The sequence below is a fragment of the Patiria miniata genome, unplaced genomic scaffold (genome assembly GCF_015706575.1).
Source record: "Patiria miniata isolate m_02_andy unplaced genomic scaffold, ASM1570657v1 HiC_scaffold_26, whole genome shotgun sequence".
NCBI classification, from domain to species: domain Eukaryota; kingdom Metazoa; phylum Echinodermata; class Asteroidea; order Valvatida; family Asterinidae; genus Patiria; species Patiria miniata.
This window is the reverse complement of record NW_024037065.1, coordinates 1,464,830-1,472,389: the sequence shown is the minus strand read 5'-3', so window position 1 is coordinate 1,472,389 and position 7,560 is coordinate 1,464,830. Positions and strand designations below refer to the sequence as shown.

The 7,560-nt window shown below is 38.3% G+C and overlaps 1 long non-coding RNA gene across 1 annotated transcript; it reads right to left on the bottom strand.

The window, feature by feature from the left end:
- Positions 1-441: 441 nt before the first annotated feature.
- Positions 442-6,802, bottom strand: LOC119733771. Its single transcript, XR_005271971.1, has 3 exons — positions 6,681-6,802; positions 6,143-6,228; positions 442-833 (listed from the first exon to the last, which is right to left on the bottom strand). It is a non-coding gene; the product is annotated as an uncharacterized LOC119733771 (long non-coding RNA).
- Between the last annotated feature and the right edge of the window lie 758 nt (positions 6,803-7,560).

Genomic DNA, 7,560 nt, shown 5'->3' with positions numbered 1-7,560 from the left:
ACCGTATGAATGAAATCCTGTTATCAGTGGCAAGAGTTTTGTTCTTGAACAAAGGAGCTGCTTACAGACTTAAGTTAATGGCTTAGTATGATTTAACACTAAATTAAATTTCGTGGGGTAACAAAATTAAAAAATCATAAGTGAAATCCTAATATCACTGGCAAGAGTTTTGTTCTTGAACTATGGAGCTGCTTACAGACTTAAATAAATGGCCAAGTATTTACAAATTTAATTTGCTAAATAAAGCACATCTTCGCTGCAATCATGTTATCACTGGCAAGAGTTTTGTTCTTGAACAAAGGAGCTGCTTACAGACTTAAGCAAATGGCTAAGTATGATTTTTGACACTAACTTAAATTTCGTGGGGTAACAAAATTAAACATCATAAGTGAAATACTAATATCACTGGCAGAGTTTTGTTCTTGAACAATGGAGCTGCTTACAGACTTAAATAAATGACTGAAGTATGATGTTGGCACTTAATACTTGAAATTTAACCAGGTAAATGAAACTTCCTCAGATTTGCAATTACCTGGCTAAATCCGAGCACATTACACGAGATGCTGGTTTAGCCTCTCAAGTAATGTGACTACGGATCGCTCGATTTTAACATTGTCCTGAATATTTAATATCACCTTCTGAAAAAAAGTCAACGTCTTTCTCAAATCTTTATGATAAGCTAGATTGAAGTTATAGAAACACGATAGATAGACAGGCACGGCTGCTAGAAAGGAGGCACAGTGGGCTACTTCCTCCCCATCGACTATGATTAGAAACTCTGTGCACTCGGACAGTGATGGCTCGTCTCCTCTGATTATCGGGGAACCATTGTCCTGCACATTAATACAAAAAAAAAGAGTATCGAAACACATAAAACGATAAACAAATTGTGCAATGTTTGTAGGCAAATTGTGATAGACGATCTTCAAACATTTAGTGATTGCAAAATCTCCACTTTAAAGATTGGCATATGAAAACGTTTCGGACAAAACGTATCACACGTTTTACAAATTCTGCTCTCACCACGAGAAATTTCCCAAACTTTCGCATAAAAACCTACATATCTCTCGTTCCCCTCAGCCTATTTTAGTGGTTCAAACTTTATTTTAACGACAGTTTCATTGATTTTAAGTGTCTGTTAATTTCTTTACAGTTTCAAGTAATTTTAAACCGGACTTTTTCAACTTAAAAACACTCCAGGCGTCCCTTTTACACTGAAAAAAAACTGAGCGTGTTGTTTCCCTGTTTGATTACAAAACGATAACAGCGCCCCCACTTGGCCGATTTCATCGGTTCAAGCAATATAAGCTGGATAAAGGAACCGCCTTTCTTATCATCTAAACTTGCTGCTGATTGGTCACTATTGAGAACCGGACTTTTGACATCCAATACCAATCAAGCTTCGATCATTGCAACAGCTCGCGTCACAATGCGCATAACACATAACGTATGTACATGACCCGTACACGCGCGCAACCGAGCCGTGGAGGGATGAACTTTTACAAGGTAAATTTATGCATCCCTTTTATTTCTTTCCCTGTGTGGCATATATCAGTCGAATAAGGATTTAATATAGATCATTTGGTACGCAAAATGTTTTTTATAGAAAAGAAGCATCAACAGATAAATGAACAAACTAAAGCAACAACATTGTTCCATGATGGAAGTTTGTTGCGATCGTGTGTTAGGTTGATTCCATTTTGCGCGTGGGTAGTTAGGCGTTGTGTGTGTGACCTCACGCGCACAGTACACATGTAAACAAAGCTGGGGCCTGAGCCAGGCCTCGTCTAACTGTTTCTTTCATTTCTTATTTCTTTAACTTCAGCCACTTTAGTGTTTATTATTTTATTATTATAGGCTACTTTAAATGACTGATGTTTTCTCAATCTCACAGCTCGACCATAGATAAATGATTTAGTTCAAAGTCTTTCACATGTCATGGTTTATTAAACTGACAGAAACTCAGTAATTTTCAAGAATCAGTAACAAAACATGAAACTCAGAACCTGAGATGTAGTCCCCAAACTAGCAGGTTTAATTCCAAAAATATTTTTTATTTAATGGACTTGCTTCAAAGTTCAATAGTTAGTGGGTATGGTTAGGACTAAGCCTGGCTTTAAATCTGGTCAGCATTCCTTAAAGTTTACTAACATTTATACTTTCTATGTTGGTCTGTTCAACAGCTCAGGGAGAAAACCAGATTGAATTAATGGGACATTGTAAACAACAACCCGTGCAAGAAATTGAAAGGGATCCAAAGGACGGCTAACAAAAAATCTTCAAGTTGGTCACCGAACACCTTATTTGACATTCATATTTTGGATAGAAGAATAACAGCACACAGCACTGAAGTCCTTGTTCATTACAGAGGTTGGTCAAGCTCCTTCGATGAATGTAAGAATATACGTGACATTGTTCAAAAGCCATCAGTTAAACCAGATGCCATATCACTCTTTCAGACAACCTTAAAGACCTCTATTCAGGAAAAACTTTCAGTTTCCAGAGGGTATGACAGCAGGGTGATTATCCGTATACCCATACAACAAGAGACATTCAGGGTTATTCAACATCACGGTGAAAAAGATGAATGCTCAAGATGCACAAATCGGATGACCAACAAGTATAAGCCTAAAAACCTCGAAAACTTTCTGGACTACGGGTGGTGGTTTCGGATCATCAATAAAAATGGTGACTTTGCCTATATCAAAAGGGGAACAGCTCGATTCTGGATGTATGAGAGATGTGAACTGAAGGCGTTCTCGGAGGAACTGGAACCCACACCCGTGCCACGGGGGTTTGTGTTTGTATTTACTTTTGTGAAGGGCATAGGGAACAAGACTGATATGGAAACTGTCTTGTAAGCTACATGAGTGTAATTGTAAACAATTACTGAATCTTGAAGCATGGCTGTGAAATCTTTTGCACTCTTCAGTTTGATTGCAGTGGCACTTATGCCCCTCCCCCTCATTACTCAACCTGCCAATGAATGGTATGCAACTATTAATAACTTTGCCTTGTATGAACTTTTTAGAGATGTGCAAACCCCACTTAGAGAAAAGGATGATTTTACCTCTGTTTTGCAATATATATGCACAGAGAATGATGTTGACTTTTTACAGTTGCATGTTAAACCAATACTTTAAACGCTTAAATCCAAAGCAAAACACATGATCAGTCAAGCAAAGCCAAAAATTTCTGCTGGTGGAAAAACAAGAGACAAACTCTTGAGGAAGTGGAAAGCAAGTTCTTATAAACTGAGACTCAAGTTCAAAAGCCCTGGTGCTTTGAAATCAAAACTTGAGAGAGACCTCAAGCTGCAAATAGCTTGCAGAGTTGAAGTAGAAAAAGAACTAGAAACGTTGAGAAAAAGTACAAACAAGACTAAGAAGGGCACAAGAGACAAACTTTGCAATAGGGCAAAAGTCAGTAAACGTACGCAACGTAGGCAGAAATTGAAAGGCTGCAAACAAATTGTGCAATCACTTCCACTCATTGTTTCTGATGAGGAGGATGAGCCTGTCAAGATTTCCATAGAAACAAAAGGACATAAAATGATCAGTATTACCTTCTCAGGTAAATGTACGATCCTCCCAGATCTCTCCGTTCATCTTCCCAGGGATTCCTCACAACAACTATACCAAGGACCAAATCATACGGCTCAAAGGCATTCTCACACGTCTCTCCCAAGTTGAGTCGCTCAAAGAAGCACTAAGCCCCCTGATTCGTGAGGTATCTGCAATAGAAACCATTACAATTCAAGGCAGAGTATATGATGTTGCTTTTTTCGTTGGTGGAGATTTAAAGTTCTTGAATGTTGTGACGGGGTTAGATGCATGTAGTGCTACATACAGTTGCTTGTGGTTTCATTGCTCGAAGGTGGACAGATGGGATCATAATAAGCATTGGTCAATGACAAATCCTGACCAAGGGGCACGCACAGTAGAATTGATCACAGAGTGCGCAAAGCGGAAAAAGAACAAATACAACTGTTCCAATCCGCCCCTGTTTAGCACTGTTCCTTTGATTCGTATTGTTCCTGACACACTTCACATGTTTCTGAGAATAGCAGATCAGCTTGTTGGGCACTTAATAGCAACACTTAGGGAGTATGACAATGAAGTAATATCATCACGACAAGTTGTACCAGGACCAAACATTGCCAAGTTTGAAACTTTTGTTCAGTCTCTGAACATGGAATGGCGGTTCAGTATCGATAGAGCTGGTAAACTGACCTACAGGGATTTCATTGGACCCGAACATTGGCGAATTCTCAATTCAATAGATTTGAATCACTTCTTGGCTGGTACATCATTCACTAAACTTCCAAGCTTAAAGGAATTGTGGAGTAGATTCAGGATTTTGATAAGTGAACTATCAAACTTGTCCAATCAAAATGAAGTTGCTGTAAGTAAGTATGAAGAATGCAAGGTGTTGGCTAGAATTGTTTTGTAAAATATACCCCACCAAGGATGTCACTCCTTACATGCATATTTTAGCCAATCATACTGCAGAATCAATCAGATTGAATGGTAACATTTCCAACTTCAGTCAGCAGGGTCTCGAGAAGCTGAATGATTATGTCACAGGTTGGTTTTTTCGAGGCACTAATCACAAGAAGCATGCCCTGCAACAAATCATGGAGAAACAAAATCGCATTGAAGACCTTGAAATGGAATGCAAACGTGCCATGAAATTCAGTGTAACATGCCGTTCATGTGGCACTCATGGACACAACAAACGCACTTGTTTTCGAGCTAGTAATGGCAGTTTAAATAAGTGATGGAGATTTGAGTCAAGCAGTGCAGCAGAAGCCAAAATTCTACTTAGAGATTCCACTGTATGAAATTGCATTCAAGAGTATGTAAACATGTAGGTGATTGTCACACTGGAGTCAACTTATGACAGCATCTTATAATTGTAATTAATTCAAACCTTGTCAGCCATTAATAAATTGTCATGTTCCTATATGGATAAACTATGAACAACTGCAAGTGTTTAATATTTCAATTCAGAAAGTGTTTGACATGTTTAATTAATGAAACAATGTGTTTTATTGTAATAAGTTGAAGTTAAATTGTCAGTAATAGTCATTTCATCAATATTTGTACTCATCAGATTCCTATGTTTAAATAATACTGTACTTATTCAGCATGCAAGGTTAATCACCAAGTGCTGTTATAAATAATTTGATAGCATTAACAACATGATTTATTGTTACTACTTTGAATTGAAAATGTTAGTTTGTCGTTGGGAACTCTTTCAGTTGACTTTACTATTGAAATTGTTGATTAATTTGAAAAGTTTGAATGAAATTGTTATTAAATATTGATGTGATGACATATTAGTTTGTACTACATGTATATTGAAATAAAGCTACATGTATCATGAAATAAAGTTCAAGTGCTCAGTTATTCTGATTTGTAACCATTGACTCTTGCATCATGGATGTTACCTCAATAAGCTTTAGTAACGCCATGGAGGCCTGAGGAAACACTAACAGTATTTTTTTTTGGGGGGGGGGGGGGTCCAACAGTCGAAAGCCAGCTGCACACGTACGTACACAAATCAAGTTAATGAGTAAATACAAACTTTAAAAATAAACATTAAATTTGAATATACATGTAACTATATCCGAAGAGAATAGGAAAGCAGAGACCAACAAGCAGGCCCGGATAAACTGAAGCCCCCAAACCTGGAGAGTTTATAGGAGACACACACTTGTGAAGAATTTTGGTGGCACACGGCACCCGCGCAGTTTTGAACTACATACAGCAACCCCGCGTTATGAATGGTACGGTCTGCGTACGCGCTGACCTACTTTCACGGCTGCAGCGCTAGCGCCCTATCCTGCGTTGACGCGCTGTCCAAAAACGGTCTAAACTTTTCCATATGGGAAAGAGGTCACACACACAAATTTGTTTGAATTAACAGACTGCAAAAACTATGGACTCTGTGCGCAAGTATGCCCTCATTGGTTCTTGGTCATAATTGAAGTGGAAAGGGAAAGTGTCTTGTATTGAATGATTCTCAGTTGCTCATTGGAGTTTGAAGGTTGGAAAGATTGCGTCTAGATGAATTGCCACTACCTTAAAGGAATATATTTATTTTACAGTACAATGTATTATGTCATCACTCTACTTACACTCTCTTGAGCAAGTACCAACATGCTGGTAGCCTTTTCTCTCAGAGGCCCTGGAATTCCAAGGATGGCTGCGACAGAAGATGCTTCTAAAACATTATAACAAAAAGTACAATTAATACATTTTAAATCAAGAAAACATCACAATAAACACTGGTGCATTGTTCACCATTTCTTTAATGTTGTATATTGTACACTATAAAAACACAAACACCGAAATTCCAACCTAAAAAACAGTAAACCTTCAAAGCTCTCTTCAATATTGCTTTCTGGCAACTCCAATTTGAACATCTATCCTCATCAAATTTTCACTTCAATGGACACTTGCTTGCAAGTATGCAAACTAATAAGTTCCTTGTATACAAAGGTGCAGTGAGCAATTTTGATTAATTAGTGTTCTGCCTTTTAACAAACTGATTGTGCTGAAATGTGGCACCACTTATACATGTATTTCTCAGAATTAGGTGTTCTTAGAAAAGGCTTTTGGATGAATTAATGTACAGTAGCTTTAACAAGGTTTTTCATCCTAAACCAAGCTGACCTTTTCTAGCAGTCTCATCCCGTTGAGCAGAGATGTCATCCACAGCCTGCTGATGTACATCATCCAATTTCTTGGCTCACCCACACAACTTTAGGATGGCACTCCCATACTTGTCCATGCCTTCAGCTCTTTTAGACCTTGACCTGTCCCCTGCAGTCTCTTGAACTCAGACAACATCTATTATTAAAAGAAGAAAAAAAAAGGAAAAGGGAAAAAGAAAAACAAGTGACGTTTTGAAATTGATATTTCCTGGTAGAGCGAAATACTACATTGTATAAAGCAATATTCTCCACTGCTTTTACTAGTGCCAACAAATCAATTTGTGTTTCAAAAATCGTTGACCTCAGGCAATGCACATGCGAAATACATTTGTACATGTAAATGTACAAATAATTTGACCGTGGCAATTTAGACAGGTACAGAATCATTGTAAAATACTGTTTTATTTCACCTTCATTATGAACCTCTGGAGTACATGTGTTTCCTAATTTTGTGTGTAAAAATAAGTCATCACTGTTTATCAAACGGACTAAAGAAAAATACTCTGAACAAACCTCATTCTCGTCAAAAAGCCATGGGTATGCATTCTTGAGTTCTGGAATGGACACCGATTCTCGGGTTATTAGACTTCGGCGATCTGCCAGAGTAGCAGCCATGGCTATGGCTACACGTGTGGTCGTAGTTAAGGTTTTTTGTGTGTGATGCTCTAACTTCATCCACTCAGTGTGAACCTTGATGGATGCATCATCCTCAGATACTGCCCTCTTTGGTCGGTAGTTCACCATGCCCCATTGCGGCGGACCATTTTGGTGCTGCAGTTGTATGCGACTCTCGGCCGGTTGCTTCCGTTTCCTAGAAATGACCATATCTACGTCCTTGT